The following is a 23,513-nucleotide window of genomic DNA, read 5'->3' as shown; positions in this document are numbered from 1 at the left end:
CTCTGAAGCACTTTTCGGGTACCTAGAAAAGAAGCTGGGCCTCTGTAGCAGAGCGACACCACCCATGCTGTCCTTGAGTCATTGCCCACATGGGAAGAGCCAACCTGGGGCCAGCCTGGAGACAGGCTGTTGATCAGTACAGACTGTGTCATCTCCTGTGAGTTTTGTTGGTCTGTTTTGAATCTTTCTGGGCTATTTTGAAATTTTTTACCATAGACTGTCTGCTGAGATGTGCAAACTCTGGTACATGACATCGAGCTGCCTCACCTACGTATCTACTCTACCTGACTTTGCTTGCCTTCTGTCTTGCCCTGCCTGGGCAGTCTTTCTCATCCCTTTGAACTAAGTGTACATAGCAAATATTGTATAAAGCTCTTAATTTCTCTGCACGTTTCATTCCACTCTCTTCCCAGTCTGTTTTAGACCTCCAATCTTACTTTTTCTCACCTAATTTTTTTTATGCACAGTGAGTGATATGTGAGCTGTTTCTTGCACTGTCAGAGTTGAATCCATCTGTGCTCATTCACCTAAGTCCTTATTCATACACTGCTTTTGTGGTGACAGGTGAGATGTGATAGGTCCCACCACGTCGTATTCATCCAGCAGCTGAAAGATGCTTAGGAGCCATTCCAAGAGTATGAACTCCTTTTGAAAGATGGGACTGTGAGGGGCATGACATATATTCTACCTGCCAGTCTTGGCATATCCCATAGTCATTGTGGCAGCTGGGACATACTGAAGGAGAGAGTCTGTGGTATGCTTAGGAAAAAAGAGGATGTGTTGTTGAAACTGGCTTTTCTATGTAAATTAGCAATTCAGTTGTAAATCTATGTAAATCAGCAATTCTATGTAAATTAGTACATATTGGGGTGGAACTCTTCTGATTTCTCCTGATGGGCCTCATTTCAGTTGTGGTTAAAGGAATGGATTGCTTCTGGTAGGAAAAGCTATCACAGGATAATCTCATTCTGCTTCAAGAATTCTGTGCGAATTCTGTGAACTGGCTTTCACAGATGGATGGGTATAGCTGATTTGGTCTCTCTGCTGGGCTCTCTATAGCAGGCTAATAATCCTCAGAAACAACAGATTCAAGGGATGGTAACTGCATCTTGCTTTAGTATTTTGGTCTGATTTTATGTGATAATTTTCATACAAAATTCATGGGTTTGGAGAAAGGCACTCACTGTGGTGAGAAGCACTTCCAGCTTCTCACACTGCTATCACAACTCAAGTTGTTGGAAACAGTTTCTTTCATTTTTAGATCCATGCTTGATCATCTACCAAGATAAACTATATTTTGTAAAAGAATCAAATCACTAATCAAAAGTTACAAGTCATAAAATTACCAAAATTTGCTGATGTCAACATGTGGTCTAAGGACTTATGTGGTACTTTAGAAGGAAACAAAGCACTCTGAAAATTTCTCAAATCCATTTATCTATATATTTTTTATATAGATAAATGCTGAAATGATACTTTTATCTTTAAAAGTATCACTGTTGTGAATTTTCAGTCTGACAGTGATTCATGCTGCCCTGGCAATCTAACTGCTGTCTACTGTTGTAATTCATTATTTTTGGCAAGGCAAGGTAGCATGCACTGGAGTTATGAAGAACAAGCTGAAGTGAAAGTTGAAGTATGCTGCCTTTTCTCTTTTTTTAAAAAAACCAGTGTTTCTATTCAGTAATACTTATTTTTTGTTTATCTGTGTAGATCACTTGTTTTCATTCTGAGTTTGGTATATTATTTTTTCAAATCATGTTCAGGTTTCAGAAAATTGATTTTTCTTTATGCCCAGTACAGAACTGCTTACAGAAATAACTGCTTGTAACTAATCTTTTTAAAGACTCACACTGTAACAAAATGGAACCCTTGAATCCCTAGTCTAGATTCTTAAACACTGACAAGGTAAATTAGAGCTTCATTAAATTAGTGATTCAGTAATGGAAAATGAGGATTCCATCTTAGAAGAACAGATGAAGAATAAATGAACTTTACATTAAACTTACCATTAAGCAGAACAAGGAATAATAATTTGCATCTGTATAAATGCACATGCTTTGTGGTAGACAGTAGTTATTATGCCCAGAAGCAATCTCTGTGACATCTCCTAGTCACTTACTGTCAGCATCAATTAGTCCACTGTGATGAAACTTCTGAAATAACCTGAGCTTAAGGAGAAATGAAAAACCCCCATTTTTTTTGCTTTAACTTCTTTTCCTGTTGTAATAATTGGGAGTACTTGATAACTTGCAAGTCACTTTTATACAGAGGAAGTAAAATTTACAAAGATGTTGATAAACATACCTTAGAAACATACCTTTAGAAATGCAACAAAACTGCAAATCCCTTCATTTTTAATGACATCATTTACCATCTAGTTATAAGTGTCTCATAAGGAAGTTATTAGAGATTATCTGATTTGGCACATGAGAATCTCTTCAGGGACCCCTCGTGATGTCTGCATACTGAAATGGGAAGAGGAAGTACTCTGTGTTTATTTTAATTGAAAGTGTTAAGTGAGTTTACCTGATTCTCTTTTGCAATTACGTGGCATTTCTGACGTGTACTATGTAACCAAACATGAGAAAATTGCCAATAAATACTTACATGACACGATGTAAATATATAAGTAAATTTATATTTCTAATTCAGTCTAATATTGGGTATAGGCTAGAGGCTGTCTGAATTCTACCATCAGTGGTGTTCCTGCGAGCCTGTGAAAATAGGCCTCTTTGGATTCCTGAGTCTGATTTAAGATTGTTGATTTAATATTTTTAGAAAACAAGCCTAGATCAATGGAGAAGTATTTGGCTGAAAATGTGAATTGCACAAGATACATATTTTCACTTGACACCTCAAGTAAAACATACTCTGGAGGAATTCTCCACCCCACTCCTATGTATATTCTGACTATTCTCCACCCCCCAAAAAAACCCACAAAAATTTGTGCCACAGATACTTTCTGTTTCCTAGTTAGCCACATGTAAAGAAACCTTAATTTGTGATACTGGTGCTCTTATAGTTGGACTCTGTTTTTCATCGGCTGGGCAGCATGTTGTCTTGCACCTTTCCTGAGATGTATTAAAAATACTTCAAGCTAAAGAGGCAGCATGGAAGCAAATATACATGAAAATCAGAAGCAGAACTTAAAATAAATGACAGCTGTAATGAGAACTCACAAGATGAAACAGGTATAAACTCATATCATATACATAAAGTCCTACAATTTAAACGTATACATATATGCAAGCCAAGGCAGTCCTAGGGAATATGAATGGAAGACCTTTGGATTAAATGCTCAGATTTCCCAAGTTCCTCATTGTAATCAACTTGCAGAGAGGTATTCTGGAGCTGTGTTCCTTCTCTTGATTAGAGTAATAACTAGAAGCAAATGGTGACTGGTTTTAAAATCGAATGGAAGAAAAATATGGAATATGGAATCAACTATGTAGTGTCATTTTGACATGGGATATCTCTTCTGGGTCTCTATTTTCATGGATGTTGCAGGCCAATAATGCCATGTATAATCTTTCTTGAGTTAAGAAGCTGGATTTGAGATCTCCCCAGATGAAATATTTGTTTCTGAAATAAAATGTTTGCCTGAGACCTTTAAAAGATTTTTTTTTCTGATCTATTAGCTTTTTTTCTTCTAAGGTCACTCTTCAGATTTAGATTTTAGAAACTAGACATTTTGAAAGCATGAAGAAAGGGGAGACTAAAACCAGCAAGAAATGTGTCTTCTTAAGCAATTTTTAGAGTTTGGAAAGCTGCTCTTAAAAACCATAGCATATATCGCTCCTCTGGCTTCGTTAAACAGACAGCTCTCTAGCATTAAGAGTATTTGTTTTCCAGAATTGTAGAGGATTGTCATAAGAGAAATATGTTTAGAATATGAAAATACATTAAATACATATGTAGCTTGCTAGTAATTCATCCCAGAAAACTAACAGAGGGCAATAGAAAAGCCACAACTAAAATGTAAATCTTAGTCACTCTTGCTGCCGTCTTAAATGAAATCTCAGTAGTAATTGTTGATGAACAAAACTAAGATCAGTATTTTCTGTTAACAAAATGTTTAATGCAATTAATACATTCACTCATATTCCAGTAGTACTAGAAGCCATGAGTATCTCAGCATTGCAGGAACAGCTGATCAGGCTTGGATGCCTAACTCAAGGAACAGCCCATGGCTGGGGATCTAGAGGATGGAAGGCTTCATTTTAGCCCTTCAGCCCTTCATACATATGCACTTGCCAGCTGCACTTGTTGCTCCTGGCTGACTTCAGCATCTTTCTTCTTAGCAAACTTGGATAACCCCCTTTCTTTAATGGTTAAGGTATTGACATGCCCTCTTTCTTGATAGCACCAGTCATGCTGACCTTGGAGCTGAATGCTCAGCAGTGTGGGTTTTAGGCATTGCTCTGCATAGCCAAGTGATGTCCAGATTCCCTGACTCTGCAAAAGGCAGTGCAGTTCAGGACTGAAAAGCTGAGAATGTACTTCAAAAGTATAGAACGATCTGTCCATTTTGCTACATAATTTTGGGTGAAATACACTCACGAAGAGTTGTGTTTCTTCTGTCAGTGAAATCTGACCCCTGGGAAACTGAAAAGGCAAATGTTAGATTTTTTTGAGGAAACAGAAGTGACTGAGCTACTCACAGAGAGGCTGTTTTGGGACACGACAACAAAGTGGGCTTTTTGTATTCGCTGTTGAGTGAAGGGAAGTTTGAAGAAAGTGACCACTCACAGGTCTTTGTCTGAATGTGAGCCATATTTAGAACTTGAAAAGCTAGTAATTTAAAAATTGAGATCTTTAAAAATCCTTAGAGTAGCAGCTGCAAGACTTAACAGCCAAACTAAGCTCAAACATAGCAATGATGGAGATGAGGTAAATTTGCTACTGTCCCCTACAGTTCTCTCCTTTGTTCTCAAGAACAATGTCCTAAGGTTACACCATTTCAAAAAGTAGGGAAAAAATGAAACTATGGAGGTTGTAACTTTGCCCAAGTTACATTCTAAGGCACCAGTAAGCCTAAAATAAAATTTGTATCTCTGAATTTCAAGCCCTGTATTTCAAAGCACTGCACTATTTACCCACTGTGCTAGTTGTCATGAGCTTTTTGATCCAATATATATTGTTTGTATATTTCTGTATTAACAGTTCGCCAAATCATTCTGTACACCATGTTTTTTCTTATAGCAGTAACAATTTTGGCAAAATGCATTTAACAGGTGATTTTCTTTAAGTTCTTTATTTCTTTTTGGAAAATTCTGTATTTTCTTTCTTCTACCTTTTTACAGTCCCAATTCCCCAAACCACAGTTTTTATCTTTGCTTTAGTTAATAACTTTGTTTTTCCATATCCATCAACTTTTTTTTTCCCTATTGAGAAATGTTTAATGAAAAATAAGATGAAGATGTCAATAGGAAAGGGAACCTTATTATTCAAAAGCTAGGCTTTCCAGTTTTGCAGAAAATTATCTGGAGCTGGCTGATTGTGGCTCAAGAATGCAATTCCCATCCACTTGCAAAAGGAGAGATATAGTAGGATATATAAAGTTGAAAAAGAACTACCTAAAGAAGTAAGGAAGTTTCTGCTTTGCTTTCAGACTTGGACTAACTGGAGAGAGTTTGTTGAGAATGAGTCCCTGAGAATGATCCATAATCCGGAAAACTTAGTTGAAAAATAGGTTTTGTGTGATCTAGAGAGGTAGGGAAGTGTAACAGTCTTCAGGTAGGTAAAAGACTATGAAAAGGGCAGGAATAATCTGATCTATAGTCTTATGGGGGCAAGGCAGGGGAAGTAGAGAAATTGAATTGCATCAAGAGAGGCTTGAGGTACATGTCAAAGTAACTTTCCTAGTGGAATGGGATAGATGCATTGGGATAGATTGCTTGTTGAGGCTGCAAAATCTTCACAGGTCTTTGTTGGTGTTTAGAAAAATCCAGTAGTCAGAGATGAGAGTCAAGCAAGAATTAATTGATCTGTCTGTGAAGAGTGGGATTAGACCATATAATGCCTGACAGTCTTATGTCACCATATTTCTGTTACAGCTGCTTGTGCCTAGTAATTTATGTGAAAAGCAAATTGAAGTGATGGGTATTTTTAATTATTATTATTATTCAGCCTCTAGTAAATTCCAGTTTTCATTTTGCTTCAGCCTCGTAAAAGTTTTTTTTTCCTTATTTCCATTCTTGATTCATCATTATGTCTTATGTTTCATTGAAGAGCAATCTAGTGTTTATTGCTTCTTCCACATATGGATTATTATCAGGTACAGTAATCTATTATGTATTTTTCTCAATAAACTAGGGCTTTTATCTTGGTTCTAAAAAGTTGTCCCAGTCTTCAAGCAACATTTTTAGGTCCATGTTCTTTTGGTGTTTGTTAGTCTCTTAACTGTGGACACCAGAAGTGGCTACAAGAATCCAGTAATACATCTTTTTTCTAATCTTGTGCTCGACATTTCTCTGTTAATTTATCAAGAAACTTTCCCTTTTAAGTTATTGATAGGTCAGCAACAGTTTCAGGTAATAGAGTTCTGGATTTCCAGCTGTCCAGATCTCAAAATACTATCTGTAAACATTGACTAAACTATTTTTCATAACATTCCTCCTACCCAAGAAGATCATTAACTGTAGCTGGGAAAATGACATACTTCACTTAAGGAAGACAGTCTGAATTTCTGGATACCACAAGAACTATCTTGTATATCAAGTGAAATTGCTACTTACTTAGAAAGTTTGGATTTCTTACCTGTTTGCCTCCTTTACAACACTGATGGGTTTCTTTTAAAACGCTGAAGAGGTGTATTAATTCCTGTATTTGGCCTTGCACTGTGGTGCAGGCCTCATGAGCTATCCTGTCCACATATACACTCGTAAGCATAATGCAGTGGAAAACATAAATTCATTTTTCATCTCTACTACAAGTGCCAAAACAAATATCAGTTGTTACTCAGATTAGTGCTGCTAAGAAAATGTTCCGGTTATTGTTATGTCAAAGAGGCAAAGACTGCCAAGTCTGTGAGAACAGAAATGTGGTTCAGTGAAGTATTTAAAGCATGAAGGGCAAGATTTATTGTTAGACTCCTAAGGATATGAATAAGTTCGGGGGTGGGGGGGAAAGGCTCTAATTTGGAACTAGAATGTGATTCCTTGTCCAGCGTATGCTGGTGAGGAAAGTGTAAAGGTTAGAGGATAAAACCAGATTAAAAGCCTTAGCTATCAAATAGAAGAGAAAGGGAATGATGATGGAAGTTCTGATGGGTTTTGTAAGTGTTTCCTTGAAAGAATTTAGGGAATTCCTGTGCAAAGGAGAAAGTTGGTGAGAGATGTTAACGAGTGAGTTCACAGTTGCAAGAATTATATTTCAGCTGAGGATGTGAAACCTCATTGTATTAGAGAAGCAGAGTTTGAACTTAAGAAAGATCATAGAATCACACAATTTCTAAAGTTGGAAAGGACCCATAAGGGTCATGGAGTCTGACTCTGCTCCTCACAGGACCAGAGACTCCTGGCATTGTCCAGACACTCTTTGGACTCCTGACAGGTTTGATACCATGACTGCTTCCCTGGGGAGCCTGTTTTAGTGGCAGATCACTGTATTAGTGAAGAACCTTTTCCTAATGTCAAATCTGAACTTCCCCTGGTGCAGCTTCATTCCACTTCTCCATGTGCTGCCCCTGGTCACCACAGAGATCAGCACCTCCTGCTCTGCTGCCCCCCATGAGAAAGGTGTACACATCTATGGGGTGCTCCCTCAGCCTCTTCTTCTCCAGGCTGAACAAACCAAGTGACCTCAGATGCTCCTCATAAATCTTGCTCTCAAGGCCTTTCACCACCTTGGTGACCCTCCTCTGGACACACTTTAACAACCTGATGTCATTCTTATGTTGTGGTGCCCCAAACTGCACACAGGACTTGAGGTGAGGCCACCCCAGTGCAGAGCAGAGCAGGGGAATCCCCTCCCTTGACCACCTACTGATGCTTTGCCTGATGCCTTCCAGGACACGATTGTTCCTTTTCACTGCCAGGGCACTGCTGACTCATATTCAACTTGCCAGCAAATGGATGGAATGACTTGAATGGAGAAAACTTAAAAATATATATGAAGAGCCCATTTTTCCTTCTGTTTGAGGTAAATATTTTCAAAATGGGTTTAGGAGAAAGCAGTTCAAGACTCTCAGCAAGTGCCACACATCACAATTGATGCAACCTAGAGAAATTAATGAAGTGCTTATCAGATACAATTAGAATACATCTCAGGCAAATTATGTTTTGTTGTCCTTTGAATTTAGTTGTTGAGGAGTTGTTTAACTAGAAATGGAAGGAAGTAAAATACAGGAGAAATAGAATAAAGAGAAAATTAGGATTCCTTAGGCCAAATCTTAGAAGCACAAATGCTCTGGAAATAGTTTGTCGCAGATGCCAGAGATTCTCTGTTGCATCTGTTGGTAGCCCAGCATAATGGAGGGGCAGAACTCCTGAACAGTCTCTTAGGACTTGTGAATCCAGGTCATGTGTCTGGCTGGAAATAATACACTCTTTGTCAATGGTCTATGCAATCACGGGGTGTCCATAGTTTGCCATCTTTCTTCCAAAACCTGTCATTTATACCCTCATCTTTTTTGTCTGCTACCTGCAGCTTTTGAGTTATGTAAATATACAGAATTGTGGAATTGTGGAATTATTAAGGTTGGAAGGGAACCCTGAATATCATCTAGTCCGACTCTCCTGTACAGAGCAGGATTTTATTAACGCAGTTGTACTGAGCCATGTCCATCTGGGTTTTGAGTAGCCTCAAACTCTACAATCTTTCTAAGCAATCTGTTCCACTGTTTTGTTACCTCTTCAGGGAAAAGGTTATTAGGGGAGATTTAAACAACACTTACTCTTGGACTGCATCACTAGTGACTAACCCTCAGCTGGACTTTGTACCACTGCCTGAAACCCTTTGAGCCAGGCATTTCAGCTAGTTTTCAGTACATTTCACTGTACTCCTACCTAGTTGGTACTTCATCAGTTTTTCTATTAAGATTTTACATGGGACAGGGGTGAAAGCCTTTCCAACTTTTTTTTATCACTGGGCGTTTCCTTAGATGCTCTTTTGAAGACCAAAAGAACTTTTGGCACTTTTGGGCCCATACTGTCTTGTCCAGATTATTATTTTTTGGTACGTTAGTTTATGACGTAATGAGAAGATAATAAAGGGCTAAGATGCTCACATCCCAATAAGGGAGTGATGAATCTGAGTCTGTTTCTTATTTTGTGAAGCAAACTAGTCTGGATGGGCCCTCTCTAATTTCAGTGCTGCAATCCTTTTGTTTGCCATGTGGGTTACAGTAATATGTTTCTGTCAAAATATGTGTCTGGAAAAAAAGCCTCACCTGTATTGTTTGTTCATATGAATCTGTGTTCTCCTTTTGCTGAAGCTGCAGTTTTTCCATTTAGAGGGAGACTGCTTCTCATTTAAGTATCTAGCTCATTACCTAGGTACACTAGTGCCTATTTTTCACACCTGTCAGAGCCAAGTATAAATATAACTGTCTTTTTGCTTCTGTGGCTTTTTCTAAACTACATTACTGCAAATAACGATATTGCTGCTGGCATTTTTTGTGCTATCTCCACTTGCTGCTGTCGCAGGTGGAGTGACTCACTTCACTTGCTAGAGAAAAGTTACAAAATGTTTATTGATGTAGAGCACCGATTTCACAAAGTTTGGCCAATGAGTCAGCAGTTTAACAATGTTGGATGGCAATGTGTATTTGATTGTTTAGAGCACAGAGGATGGGGTCAGACAAAACTGTTCAGGAGAGCCTCCCACTGAGTCATGAGGTTCAGAAAGGATCCCAACACATTCTAAATTTTCTGAGGGGAGTTCAGATATGTCTGGATTCAGACTTAGTCCCAGACTTGATCAACAGTTTATACCCGAAGAATTGTATGTGCACAATCAATATTTTATGTCAAGATTCCAAAGTTTAACGTGCTACTAATCACTTACCAAGAATCTTTTATGGCAAAGAATCTCTCAGTCTTAAGGAGTAGCCTTGAGAGGTGTCTGTACTCAAGGAGAGAGCCTGGCATGCAGCCTGCTGCCCTGCAGGAGAGCTGGACAGGCCTTGGGCTGTCCACTATTTATGGAATAAGATGATTGACCGACAGTCATATTTGTGTAGCAGCCGTATTTCAGTTGGCACATGCTCAACCAGCCCTTAGCTGTTCAACAAGACTTAGGGCCCTTAGATGTCAAGCAAGATTTATGGCCCTTAACTGTTGTGTTGATATCTGCAAGCCAGATGTAGCCATCACAACCACTGCTGGTGTCTGTTGCTCAAGCAGAAAAAAGCAAGGGTTGGAGCACATTGTCACAGCTGCCCAGAGAGAAACAAAATGTTCTAAGTACAATCAGGTAATCAGAAGTTAGGACACTTTCCTTTGTTGCCCATAAAGTAGCTAAGAGATCTTTTCTGCTCTTGAGCAGGATTTCAAAATATTTTGGAAAGACTACTGGAATAATTTTCTTTGTCCTGTTGTAAAAGGATTCTGCTTTGTCATTAAAAGGTCATTTCCCCTTGTTAATGCCCTACTGAGTGTTTTGTAACAGGAATTTGTCAGTAGTCCTTGGTAGCTTACTTCAGTCAACAGTTGGCTTAGACTTTATGTTTGTTTCAGACTAAGCTGTCCCTTTATTTTTGGAAAAGAGAGGCTTACTGATCAGTTATTCTCTCTGAAATTCAGAGTTCTTTTGAAAATGAGAAATTAAATGAACAAGACTCTGGTGGAATTATATATGCAGGCTCTTTCAAAAAATTGGCATAATAGCACTTGGCTGTGCATATTACGGGGTAGAACAGGGTAGAACACGTAGGATGATATATTTTATAATAATATATTATTTTTGGGTTTGCATGAAAATTACCTTCTTTTCAAATATATGTTTAATTTTTCTTTAAGTTCAATGATTTTTTCATTTAGTAGTTGGGTAGGTGTTGTTTTGGGTTTTTTAATATAAAAACAGAGGTGACAGCCTTTTACACATTGCACTAGAGCGGGATTCCAGAGAAATACTAATGAAATTTTCATTCAGAATCACATTTTGCTTTCCATTATTTATTATTTAGTTGTTTATCCGTACATTAAAATTATACACCTAAAAGGAAGACAGTTCTATGAATGCGAAAAAATTCCTCCTGCTCTTTGTTCAGCTAGTATTAACTCAATCAAAGAAAACTCTCTTTTAAAATGTTGCTTTTTTCTTGTTAAGGTGTTATTAAAGCTATGGCAGTGTGACCCCAGAACATTCTATCTGAATCACAGAATCATAGAATCAGCCGGGTTGGAAAAGACCTCCAAGATCATCAAGTCCAACCCTTGATCCAACACTGCCGTGGTTACAAGACCATGGCACTATGTGCCACATCCAGTCTCACCTTAAACACCTCCAGGGACAGAGAATCCACCACTTCCCTGGGCAGCCCATTCCAATGCCTGAAATTCTCTGTAAAGAATTTCTCCCTAATGTCCAACCTAAATGTCCTCTGGCAGAGCTTAAGCCTGTGCCCTCTTGTCCTACTGCTGGTTGCCTGGGAGAAGAGACCAACCCCCACCTGGCTACAACCTCCTTTCAGGGAGTTGTAGAGAGTGATGAGGTCTCCCCTGAGCCTCCTCTTCTCCAGGCTGAACAACCTCAGCTCCCTCAGCCTCTCCTCATAGGACTTGTGTTCCAGTCACCAGCCTCGTTGCTCTTCTCTGGACCTGCTCCAGCACCTCAAATGTACACAGTATTTCTTTAGGTGTTATTTGTGGGGTGTTGCAGACTGCCTTTTTTTTCTTTTTGATGGTAATTTAAAGAGTCTGATACTGTGAAATCTGGGCTTCTTTTCATAGTCCCACCCACTAGAAACCAGATTATTATGAATTATTCAAATAATGTGGGCACCATGGCCAGCTTTTTTAAAATGCTTTTAAAAGCTGACTTGCATCTTTGGGAAGAAGTAACATTCCATGTTGAATTCCTGTTATTTTTATTAAACATAGAGGTACTACTAATTCAAAACCATTTTGGGTGCTGCTGCTGTGCCAGATATCATGGCAGTGATAATGTGCTTAGGAATTCTGAACATAACAATCGATGTACTGCCTTTTTTTTTTTAACAGTATGCCATTTTCCTGAGATTCAGACACTTTTCTTTTAGAGAAAAAGGAAATGTTATTTTCTTAAAATTACCAGTTTATAAGTTACCACACTGCAATTTATTCTCTGAAGTAGTCATAGGACTAGTGAGGTACTACACATCCTCTGGGTGACTCAGAGATTAGTTCCAGTGCAGGTGATTTTCAGCAGGAATGTCCATTAAGAATGAGCATTGGTCAGTCACCCTGATGTCTCTTTGCCATTTAAATCTCTGTTGGTGCATTTTAATGTCAAGGTTAGCGCAGGGTCCTGTGGCTTGGCAGGCCCTCAGTGACACGGGTTTTCAGGCCACTGCTGCTGTTTGAGTGAGAAGCCCAGGTGCTGCACTCAGGGCTGCCAGGCAGACTGCCCCGCCGATAGCCTTCCCTGAGGCATAGCAGTGCCAGGACACCCATTTGGATTTTGTTATGTTGCCCTCCCACCGCAGGTGACCTTTGCTGTTTCAGAACTCATCCCTTGTTTGTTTCTCCTGCTTTCATGTAGGTGCTGGGATGGCTGGAGAAGGTCACGGATTGCAGTTGAGCTGAGGGAGGCGTGAAGCATCATCCATCCCCTGCTGACATTTGAGGTAGTGTGATAACTTTTATCTTACCTGTGAGTGCCTTTATTACCAATGTTGGCTAAGCAGAGGGATCAATAGTAGCCTGTAGCCCTGCAGATAATCCTCACAGATCCCATGATTCATTCCTGCAGGAGGTGATAATTATAATATGCAATATACAAAATTCTGATTGGGATCTAATTGTCATATTTTATTACCCAGGACAATAGAGATCTGTGAATTAACACTGTCAAATTCAATCCTGATTAAATTGATGGCTTCAAGCCCATTTCTGTCAACTTCTAGTAGCCAATATTTGTAGATAGAGGGCTTGGTGACTCTTAGAAGTGTTTAAAGGCTATTTGCCATTGTCAGAGAAAAATTATTATATTGCATTTTAATGAGACGGTTCTCATTTATAGTGTCATTTAGAGTATTAATTCCCTGACTTTGTAAATGCACATTCGTGAAGAAAATAGAGAAAGTCTGTATTTTACAAGCAAGGGATAAGGTGAAAATGCATAGCAAAACATTGTAGATAACAAATCATGGTTTAAATGACACTTAAATGACATGTAGTTTTAATGCACCTTTTGGTTCTAATTCATATCTAGAATGTATTACTGAAAGCTTAATCAAAATACAATGGGGTAAATTTGGATCACGGAAATACACTGTGGTGTAAGAGATTCAGACCTGTGACTGCTCATGGCATGAAGCTGAAAAGCTGTTATCTGGTGTTAAATTGCTGCATGAGACTTTACAGCTGCTATCTGTGGGCTGTAGCAGTTTTATGAGACTTGAACTGGCTATTCCTGTCTAAGTGTACACAACTGTAATGTCATTAAATAGAAGAGACGTTCTAGATACTCCTTGCTTTGGTTACGATACCAATAGATAGAACTTGTTATCCTATATCCATGTTCTTAATGTTTCTGAAACCAGATGATAGAACACTGGATGCATTCATTGCGCCATGGATCTCTTCTTGGGAGATTTGTTTATACCTAAACAATTTCACTGAGAAAATAAGAAGGTCAGAATAGTGAAAAGTTACTTGTAAAAATGCTTGTAAAGTAGGTGTAACTTAGTCATTAGGGACCACCTTAACCAAAGCATTTTTTGTTGTGGTTACCATGCCTTCTCATACGGAGTTAAACACACTTGAAAAACAATTTATGAATGGCTTCTATTATTTTATAGCTGAAACATGGCAAAACAGCCATACAGAAAACTGTTTCTGTGCTGTGTTTCCTTGGCTTTCTGTGCCCAGAGAGCCAGTTGATCCCTAGCTAAACTGCCCATTCCTGATTCCTCTGCAAGCAGCAGTTGCAAAAAGCGTGCCTAGCACTGGGAGCACACAGCTTGGACTCGAGGTCTGGCCTTGCTTTTGAGCTCCACTACAGACTCACTTGGATTCTGTCATCCTCTGTAACCTCACTGTGTTTCAGTTTCCTGTTTGTAAATGAAGACTAATAATTCTGAACTTTCAGAAGGGAGGAAAGCATCCCAATCCTTAGGAAATGCTGTTATTCACAAGGGGCTGACATATTTGATGTGCTGTTAAGAATGTGTTACCAGGCAAGAGTTTAAGCCCTTTGCATGTAAGTGTGACCCTTTTTTATTGTATGAATCTAGTCACCTGTTATCGAGTCTGATGGCTGAAGAAAAACTTGTATGCAATAAAAGTGAACTAAAAATCAGGACTAATTTATGCATCAGGGCAATTCAAAACTGGTATCTGCTGTGATATTTCACAGGTTTAGTAATGTTGGGGAAAATATAATCTATGCAGAAGTGATTTATTTAATGCTGCTGTACACTTTGTAGTAGAACCTAAGAGCAGTTAGAGTCATCATGCTTATTGTGAAATGGTTGCTTACACATGATTCAAGTGTGATTGGTAAGTGTTATACATATTTTAGGATGGTATCATCGTTAATGACTTCTTAAACATAAAAAAAGGATTAAATGTTTTTATTCATGGTAAAGTTTTTATAAAAATGAAAATCTTTGATCTCTCCAGAAGTAAAGCTCCCTGTGATATTGAATTTATTCAGTATAAGAACCACAAAAAGGAATAGTCATACTGTTTCCCTTCTATACCGACAGTGTCCACACTGGTGAGACTGCCTTTCAGAGCCCAGGGCTGAGTGATGTGAGAATGATTACTGGTGTGCTGATTAAAGGGAGGGAAACAGTTCCTAAGACTTGCTGTGCAGCCTTGCTCCCTATTTCAATATAAAAATGGATACTGAGGTAAGGCTGCTGGTCAGACTTCAGGGGAGTTGGGTGTTGTGCTAGACCAGGAGAGCCCCCAGAAGGGTTTTACAAAACTCTCTCCAGCTACAGTCCTATGGTCCTCCACTTTAGTCTGCTCCTTGTTATTGCACTGTATGTCTTATGTAAGTCCTGAGATCTAGTTTGGTGTGGATTTTTTTTCTTCTGGTTTGAATCTGAGAAATACTTAATGGTGGTTATGGATGAAGGCTCAGGCTCTCAGCAGCTGACACTATGGGAATTTTATCTGTAAACATCTATTTCTTCATGGTCCTACGTAAAATAACAATAACAGCAATGGAAAACTGTGAATGCACTACTCTGTTTTGATGAACAGTTGAAGTTTCATTTTTTTAATGAGATGGTGTTGTAATGGAGTTCCTGCAGAGGAGGAAGTCATAACATTCATGGAGGCGGACGTGCTCTCCATCAGCCAGCCAGCTTTGCTCTGAGCAGCTCTGATTTTTGTAGCACCTGTGTGTTGCAGAGTATCTCATTTTAAGCATATCAATTCAGAGTTTGCATATTTTATCTGTGATGTCTAAAAGGAAAGGTTGCAATGCAGAACTATCCTTGTGTTTGTGTCTGATGTTTGAGGAGTGATATATGTGGAGGGAGAGGTTTACTTCCACTACACTGGAAGCTAAAGAGCATAGTTTGTTCCTATTGTTTGTAAAAGAGCTATACACTTATTAAGAAAGTGTTGCTAGTTGCTTAAGTGTTTCAGATGAACTGATCTTTCTCTAAATTGTAATTCTTTCTGTCCTAATGCAAACTGTGAGTTTGTTGGTTTGGATTTGGTTGTTTGGTTTTTTTTAATCCACTGCAGCTTTATTTTGGGATGCTAAGATGGCTAGCAGTATATCTGGAAGACTGTAATATTCTTTGGTAGGTAAGACATTGGAGAGGGTTGCAGTCCATGCCTTACTCTGCTGTTAGGCTGTGGTGTAAATACAGGCAAGCTGCTCCTCTTCCCATTGTCTCTGTTTCCCTGTCTGTTAAATGGATAATGCCACTGACTCCTGCTGCAGACTGCTTCAGGATTTGCTGATGGAAAATATTGTTTGACATCATTAAAATACGTATCTAAAAACAGATCTGTCAAATTACATTTAAAATTAATATGTCTGTTTCTATGGCTTATTTTGCAGACCCTTCTTAATTTTTTCATTGGTAGAGTTTTCTTAGAGGAAGTGATGGAAATCAAGACAAAGCTCTGTCAGTTTCCAGTGTTCATTTTTAACTGCAACCTGACATCTCCCTTTACCTCACTCATTCCAGAAGACAGGCTTCATTGTATTGCTGTGCTGGCTGCAAGTGCCCACTCAGAAAATTAACTAGAAGGTAAACTTGCTAAACTAGTAAGTGTTTAATAGGTCACCAACTCTAGAGATTACTAGGCATGGCTGTTTAGTTTATTTCCCTTAAATGTCAGGCTGGCTTGATCACCCACTGTGCAGCCCACTTGTCTCCACTTTAATAATCACTCTTATTTCCAAGTTGTTCCTGGATCCCATGTCACATATCCTCTGACCTCTCCAATGCAGGAAAAAAGACTTTCCTTGAGGCTTCCCATACTTCTTCCTTGTGTGGACTTAAAACACCAAATCCACAGGAATAGGGCCAGGAAGCAATGCTGGTATGATCTTACAGAGAAAGTCAATGGAAAGCCAATCGTACTGCTTCTCATTAACACAGAACTTCTTAAACAGATAATTTTGCTTGCAGTTATTTTGAGAAACAGTTGCATTGAATAGATGTGCTCAGATGCTAACTCTACATCAGTTTAACCAAGACTTAAAGTTACCTTTAATCTGCATATTGCAGATGCCGATTAAATCAATACACATCACATCTTAAATTGATATGAGCTGCAGGACATACAAAACTGCACTAATTTAAAATGCAATGATTACTGTTAGACCTGTCAGGCTGATTAATCTTATCAGGTGGACCAATTGATAGTAAATATGTGAGTGCTTGGCGTCCCGAGTGGCTATCTAGAAATGCACTCAGAAATGCTTTGTCAGTCATTTACTAGCTTTCACTTACTGCAGTATTAAAGTTAACAAGTTCCTAAATGCCATGCAGGCTCTGTTATGTAGTTTTAATCTGATTAGGAGCATACGAATAATTTAGCATGCGATTAAACCATGTAATTAATTTGTTCTATGGTAATGAACTGTTAAGTAATTTCATTAGTCTAGGGTAAATACCAAGGTCTTGAACTTAAATTTTACATCTGCTTGAAGATGTTTTTTCCTGGAAGAAATGCATGTTATATTTAAATGCCATTTAAAATTAAAACCCTACTCCCTCTGATTTCCTACAATTGCTCTTTGAGGCCTGGAACGCAGGTTTGGGTTCAAGGTGATTAGAAGAAATTGAGGAGGTTTTGTTCAAAAATGCTCATCTCTAACCAAATTCTGGTTCACCTGAGATCAACATGAGTTTTGATAATTTTGAAATAGAGTTTGGCAGTAACTGAGCTTTTTTGAACAAAGCATCTTCAATTCCTTTTAATCACCTTGAACCCAAGCCTGTCTTCCAGGCCTCAAGGAGTCACTTCAGGAAATCAGAGCAAGCAGGATTATCATGTTACAAAAAAGCTCCAAGAGATGAGGTGTATTTATTTATAATGTGTGCTGAAGCCTGATTATATTTGCCCAAGGTAGTAGTTTTCTAATTGGAGTGATAGACAGATAGTAGCACACAGGAGAAGGCTTGCAAAGAATATGCCAACTAGAACAGTGGAACTGGCCTGCTGTGTATCAACGATCCAGCAGCACATATAAGATAGTTATTTATTTTTAAGCATGAGATTAATCCTGTTTGTTTTCCATCGTGTTCCAGCCTGAACTCCCAGTGATGTCACTTACGTTGCTTTCCATCACAATTCCTGTGCTCTGTGAATTCTTCATAGTTTCTGTAGGTGCTAAGCTATCTGGCAATGCTAGGAGAATTACTTAGCAACATTCTCATGTTAAATATATAATCTTGCCTGTTTAAAATCAGATGTCTTTCACTGCTTTGATGGATTGGGTCTACACTGATGAAGTCCTGATGGGATTTGAACTTGGTTGCTAGCAAGACGCTGAAGAGTTTTTGGATTGTGTTTGGTTGGGGTTTTTTTAATACTGGTATGAAATTTTCTTAGGGCACTTGAAAAATCATTTAATCTCTTTATATAAAGTCTGAATGTGACATGTTTTTGAGTAAAACCATGTTCTTTTAGTACAGATTACTAGGCTATTGGTTGTAGATACAGACTCAGCTATTTCTCTTTACTTTCTTGACATATTTTGATATTTGATATTAAATTGATGCATTACATTTCTTAAAAAAAGATTAGAATATACTGTTGCGCACATAGAGAAAGTTTCTCACTTTTCTTTGCAATTGATTGTACAAATAGCAAAGCGAAGATCAGAATTTTGTCCCTTGGATGATTTATCCAAATAATAATAATTAATAAAAAAAAAGGAGTGGTAAAAGCCTCAGAAGAATTACCAGTGTAGCTGAGAAAGTGCTTATAGCCTGAAAAAAAATTACCATTCTCTTAAACAGGCCTGAATCCTCTTCCTTAATGATACAATTATATGTACAGCTGAGTATCTGCTCAGCGATTCACATCTGCATGATATGCAGCTAAATGTTGCAATTTCTTTCAGCTGAGATGCATCTATTTTGCTACTTTGGTCTGTTGCGGGGGGCTGAAAGGCAAACAAGCAATTAAGTCTTTTCCAAGTTCAAAATGTTCTGTCTGTAGTAGACAGAAACTTAGAACTGTAACTGCAGTCCTCTTTTAGGAATTGTCTTCTGATGGAGAAATCTGCTGGTCTTACAGCTAAGATCCCCTCTCTCTCTGTACCTCGTCCATCAGATTACTGCTGTCAAAGTATTACAGATTTTGTTGTAAATGAAGAATTGATAGGCCATATGCCCCATCCATCCTGAGACTTCCTAGCCCAGTTTTTGGAGTATGACTTTAAATAGCTTTCTGTACAAGGCCAGAGCAATGTCTAAAGTCTGGATTCACTGAAGGGCTCCTTAACCACATCCAAGAACTGATAACCAGTTGGCCTGCTACCAGTTTAAATCAGAGTATTAGCTGACACATCTGTCCATGGGAAAAAGAAACCAGCTGAAGTAAAAGCATTGAAGGTGCCTATTACAATAGAGATAGAAATAAATTGGGTGTTGAAATGAAGATTTCATATAGTCTCTATTCCAAAATTAAAAGTTTATGTAGGGAGAAAAATAATTTTTCTAAATCCAAAGTGAACAATTAATTTAATAGACTCCATTTGCAATTTTAACACTTTCACACTTGAAACTATTATAAATTAATTAGCTTACATAAAGATCTAATTAATAATACAAAATAGCCTCATTTCCACAGTTTTAGTTTCTAATTACACTGTACCTTTTAGTAGTCCTCAAATTTGCATCAAAACATGCATAATAAATGCAGCTTTATGCTATAGTCCTTCATTGTTTCCCAGTGGGCCTATCTGTTGTTGTTAGGTTTTGAACTTTTTTTTTTAATTGAAATTTACCCTTTGTGAGGTTTTTTGGATTTCTTTTATTTGAAGTACATAATTTCTGCTTCTGTGGTATCATTCCTTGTTCTTTTCGTATCCAGGATAGTGGCACACAGTAAGTGAATGGTATGTTATTCATATCAACTGAGATAATAAATACATCTGAGTATATAGTTTTGACAAGGGTTCTATAAAAACAGGCTTTTGTCCAAGGGCTGCTGATGACTTAATCAAGCTGTAATATCAGCAAGCAAGGGAAGAGGGCTTTAGGTCCACTGCAGTTTTAGATTCTGTTGATTGGAAGGGCTGAAACTAATTTCAGTTGCAGAATGACTCCATCCTGTTGGCACTCAGGGGAGTGAGGGTAAGCAAGCAAAGTGATTTCAGCTATGTGTGATCAGCCAAACTGGCGTGAATGTTTTTAGGCAAGCACAGAAGGGTTACCCCTTGGTGTCGCTGGTCCTGCCCTGAGATAAGAAATGTTCACACTGTGAAAAATAAAGGCCTTTCACCCAGAAAAATTGTGTACGAGTACGTGCATATGCATTTTGTAGTTGTCATAAAGATGATTCAGGACGGACCTGGAGAGCCTGGAGTTACCATTTCCTTCTCAGTATTTGGTCTTATTTTGTGGTGGATCTGTTGGTGTATATTCGTCTGCATTGCACACTCTTGTGCCTTTGCCAGTTTGTGACCTGATGGAATGATGAAACGGCAATGTATGGAAAAGCTCTTCAGATTAATCTTTAACTCAGTAATTTTGTGGTTTGGTTTGCAGCAAAGAGGCTGCCTTTGGCTTTGTAGTAGCTGCATATGTGCTGCTGTGGCAAGCAGTGCTAAACTGGAGGACATTACCAGGGGAAAAACTCTCTCATATTTGGAGTACTGTATTCATGGCGACGGCAAAAGCAGCAGTGCCTTCATAGGTGCAGTTCAATATCCTTGTCCTTCCCCTTCCTTCCGGTCCTTTCAGGTTCAGGAGCTATCTGAAGGTCAAGATCTCACTTCAAACAAGTTTTGTTTATAAGCAAAACTCCTTATGGTTTACTCCAAGTGTTAACATTTTTACCTGACCAGAGTAGATGCAAGCCACTCAGTATGCTGTGACTAAACTGTTTCTTTTCTCAAGGAGTTTCTTAGCCCAGTTTTGCCTGTTTATGCTATGTTTGCATCCCACTGGAGAGATGTCGTGTTTAAATTCAGTTGTGATTGACCTTACTCCAACATTGCTATAGAAAAAGGCCAAGATTTTTTTTTTATCCTTTTTATAACTCCTGGCTCCCTTTCTGTACTGAAGCAATTAGCCTGAGCTGACCTCTAGCCAAATGTTTCTGTGGTCAAGTTTCAGCTGGCTTGAAGACAGTCAGCTGCTGTAATTTTTTTTTTTATCCCCCTGATTTTAGCTCTCTTCATTCTTACAAGCTGCTGGAGTTGGGTAGGATATAGACTATTATTCTTTAGAATAGAGTGTATTGCAAACACTGAATTATTTTTTTTTCTGTTAAATAAGAGAGATTTTAAAAGTGGCATTTGTCTTTCATATGCATATGAGGTAGATGTTGGGAGGTAGATAGTACTAGATTATGAAAGGTCAATTTTGTCCCAATACCTACAGGGAAGCTGTCTCTTGCTAGGTTAACACTGAAGCCTCTGGACAATACTGTTCTGTTGACAGCAAGTTTTCAAGAGTGTCTTAGAGGAAGGGCAGCAGGTGGTTATGGGATGGATTTGTGAGAGAACTTTCTACAAGGCAGTGGTTGTCTGATGGTGGTGCAGGTAGGACTTCATAGGACCCTTCTCTCAAAATATTTATTCTGAACCACCAAAAGTGGTATCATGGTGGGGCACCTCCTGCTTTGCACCAGATTTTCTCCCATAAGACTGGAGCTGTGGTAGTGTAGATGTCTCTTGACCTCAGATACCACTAGAAGTGGTCATCATAACTGCAGCCCAGTAGGGCTTTTGGTATTTGTGCTGGATGCACAGACATAGTCCCTGATGCTTCACACCCCTTGCAGACTCCATTTGCCTGAGTGAGGCCTGGAGTACAAGCCCTATTCCAGGGACTCTCAGTTTGAGCTTCAAGGATGTAGCACAGCTTGCACTTTACAGAGGCCATTGCACAAAGGGCTTGATGCATCCATGTTTTCGGATGAGAGAAGTTACTGTTCTTGAGCTCAGTCCTGTCCATATTGGGTATGTTCAGAGTACACCAGCTGGATATTTTTCAATGACACAACTTGTCTGGATGAATAATGCAGTGGAGGATCCCATATGGTTTTAGGCAGAGTAGAGACACTTTGTTTTGTCTTGCTAAGATGTTGTATTTGTGAGAATCCACTGAAGGAGCATAATTTGTTTCTATACTACATTTTACTAGCAAAAAGGCAAGGGATGAAGCAGCAATTTTGATAATCTTTGAGGTTTAGGAATGCAAATTAATCCTGTGCCCTGTTTCAGTTGTTTTAGTCAAGCTCTGTGGCTGACCAGGGAAGGGAAGGGTGAGGAGGGAAGTGCAGCTGTGTCCTCCCCTCCACACTCACTGCTCACTCCCATGTCTGTACTGCCCCAGTGCTGCTCCTGGGCTGTGTCTTTGTGGAGTCCTGTTCAATCTGGTTAGCAAACAGGTTCGTTACAATAAATGTTTATGGATTAATTTTAACTGGAACAGTTTCCTGTGGAGTTCACTTAATGCAGGTATGTAAACAAGTCTGCCAGCTCAAGAGGAACAGCAGTACTGGAATGGAATTGTTTTCAACTGCAGTAGCGAGACCTTACTGAAGTGCAGCATGTTTATTGACCTCTGTGATGTGTTTCCAGGCTCCTAGGTTGGCACTCCAGCTGTCAACCCACTCTTCCTGGAAGGAAGCTGAGATGGCCGCCAGTCAGGGGTGCAGGGATACAGGGAATAGCTGTGCTGTGACAGCTGCACATGAGAGCCAATCCTGGTCCCGTGCAGTTATGAAAATGAAATGGTGTGCTCAGAATGATGAACTCAGATGACATTTAGTGTCACAGGAGAACTCCCGTGAGAGTTCAGGCTTTTCTTGTGCTGTTACTAGCCAGGAAGAAGTAGGAAAGCTTGGAGAAGAGTGGTAGGAAGATTAGCAGGGCTGGCGGACATGGGAGAATAGGAAAATGTGAATATGGAGGCATCATGGGATAACTGGGTACTGTGACAGGCAGAGAGCAGGAGGTTTGTAAATAAAGTGATATTGTGCTCAGGCCTGTGAAAGAGAACACAAAACTTCAGGGAGAAAGTGGAAGGGCTGAGGAGGAGGGAAGACTGACAGTGAATAAATTGTGTAATAAGAGAGGAATTGGCAAATACAGAGACATATTTTTGTGGAAGATTTATGAAAAAGAGACAATGAGGATCCTTTAAACAAGAGTACAGATGAAGCAGGAGGACCAGTTGAGCTAGCTGAAAATGTAGCTGATCTCAGATGAACTTCATGCTGTGCCAGTGGATCTCTCTGAGAGGAGGATTTGTGGCCTGTGATTTACTTTATTAACTTTTTCCCAGCTCTGTGCACTCCAGCAGCTGCAGCTGTCACTGCCCCTGGTCCTGCTCCCCAGGCTGCCTCACTCCCACAGTGCCGTGAATCCTCACTAACACATTTCTGTACCCCTTCTTTCCTCCCTGTCCACTGAGAACAGGGGAGTCACCGCTGGAGAGACCCGTGTCTGCTTGGCCAGGGGAAGGCCCTGCTGGTCCCTGCCTGGTCAGTCCACAGAGCTCCTCCAGCTTCTCTCTCCATGTAACTGGCCCACCCTTACTTAGGCTGGCCCAAGTTTGCCTGGGTAGTGCTTCTGGGCATCCTTGCCCTTATGTGGGTGCAGTAGGGAGCATCTCCTGGTTTGGCTTTGCAGGTCTGGCTTAGGCATTGCTAGTCTAGAGCAGTTTGAATAAATGCTTCCTATGCCGAGCCTGAAACATGAGA

The 23,513-nt window shown here is 39.3% G+C and overlaps 1 protein-coding gene across 4 annotated transcripts in view; it reads left to right on the top strand.

The window, feature by feature from the left end:
- The window catches only part of GHR (growth hormone receptor), a 163,392-nt gene that overhangs the window by 66,041 nt on the left and 73,838 nt on the right, over positions 1-23,513 (top strand). For all 4 annotated transcript variants that reach the window (XM_051804776.1, XM_051804777.1, XM_051804778.1 and 1 more), the window contains one exon: positions 12,688-12,772. The gene's annotated coding sequence lies outside the window, so the exon portion shown is untranslated. The remainder of the gene's footprint in view (positions 1-12,687; positions 12,773-23,513) is intronic.

This window comes from Manacus candei, unplaced genomic scaffold (assembly GCF_025592945.1).
Source record: "Manacus candei isolate 608988 ecotype Guabito, Panama unplaced genomic scaffold, ASM2559294v1 h1tg000061l, whole genome shotgun sequence".
NCBI classification, from domain to species: Eukaryota; Metazoa; Chordata; class Aves; order Passeriformes; family Pipridae; genus Manacus; species Manacus candei.
The sequence above is the reverse complement of the archived record's forward strand: the minus strand, read 5'-3'. Positions and strand labels throughout refer to the sequence as shown.